Here is a 1,707-nt window from a genome sequence, read left to right as displayed (position 1 = left end):
CAATTGTCAAGTTCCATCTGCCATAATCAAGAATACAATGGTTTCTGCCTGACAGCAAGGCTGATCATGACTCTGGCCTGTGGCTAGAGAGGGTCTGCCAGTGGCTCAGTCTGACTAGGTCCTCTGAAGATGGTTTTGAGCTCTCAACGTCACCCATAGCCCTCCATAAATTGGGTGTTCAAAATTTTTGCTTTGATGCTTTTCTTCTCATCAGATTTGATTTTTTTATTTGTCATCTTTGGATCACGCAGCTCGTGTGTTTCTTCCATGCGGACTTAGTTGACTCCTCGCTTAGAGGGCTGCTTGCTTTAATACAACCTTTAAGATGCCAGACACTATTCCCATGGACAGCCAGGCACCATCTGTTTTCTTCACCACACTTTGCTGTAGCACTCTTATCTCCAGTGATCATTTCATGAAGGTGAGTACGCAGCAGAGCCATGATGTAAGAACTAATTGTTCTTAAGTTGGAGTTAGGATTTAGTGAGAGCTCAAAACCATTTCTAGATCTACACACCCTTGTCCCTTTTAATTTGCTGTAACTTGGAAGCCGATATATATGTCATATCATTCCATTATTCAATCATGTCAGCATAATTGTACAATTACTTCCATAATCAGTCTCCAAATATACTTTTCTTCCTGAACTTCTTGACATCATCTCCCTCTTATCCCCCACCTCACCTCTATATCCCTCTTTCCCCAAACCTCTGTTACAGTTTTTTTCACTGTAGGTTTTACATCCCTGGGTTTCAGGAGCATGAACTCCAATGGTGATGCACCTCTGCGATACACCTTAATATAAATGAGATACACAGAATATAACAGACTGGCCGTCACAGGGTTGCCAGGGTAATATGTGTCTTAATAGACCACATGGGATATTGATATACCAAGATCCTGTTCACCAATCAATAGTACACTGCTCTTGGTAGAGCTGTCTTCTTCTACCTCAGACACCTTGTGTTTTCAGCTTAAGTCATCAGGTTACACATGTGTCTGAGGTATATTTCAGCTTGCCCAGTGGAGTTCCCATTTGGGGTCTCACCGATGTAGCCACTAGAGCATGATGTGGACCCTGAAGATCCAGCATTCAGTGTCCCTGTGTTCTGTGACATCTGGCCCAAGTTCCCAGGATATCCTCAGATGCCTTAGGTCAATTCTTCCCTCCCAATGCATGCCACAGAACACCCTCCCTACCTAGTGATCCCAAGGGCATCCTTAGACTCTTCTACCCACCACCTGGTAGTCAGCATTCCCTCCCCTCCCCTCAACAGACAATCACCTATGTTCGCCCTGCTTGACCATTCCTCTCCCCTCTCCTATGCTGCCCCTCCCATCAGTAGGTCGTGTCTCTCTGACAGGGCTGCTTCCCTGTCCAAGGGACCTCCCTGCAGAGCCACATGGCTACCACAACAGATCCCAGCCAAGTGATCTATTCTTCTGGAGTGGTTGATGTGTGGTTCCGTGGCCCCAGTCCAGCATTTGGTTGTCTGGTCTCCCACCAGAAGACTGGGTGGCCTGCAAGCTTGAACTTGTGCCAGTTCTGCTGCATGTTCCTACCGCAGTGGACACGTACACATTATTTGTCCTTTGTTCTTAACTGACTTCACTTAGCATAGTGTCTTCCGAATCCTTCCAAGAGTTGAAGTGTTTCATGGTTTCATCAGAGATTTTTAGGGATTCTATTGTGTGTCTGTACCAGTG

This window comes from Echinops telfairi, unplaced genomic scaffold (assembly GCF_000313985.2).
Source record: "Echinops telfairi isolate 266 unplaced genomic scaffold, ASM31398v2 ScPeMD7_7;HRSCAF=31, whole genome shotgun sequence".
In the NCBI taxonomy this organism is placed as follows: Eukaryota; Metazoa; Chordata; class Mammalia; order Afrosoricida; family Tenrecidae; genus Echinops; species Echinops telfairi.
The sequence above is the reverse complement of the archived record's forward strand: the minus strand, read 5'-3'. Positions refer to the sequence as shown.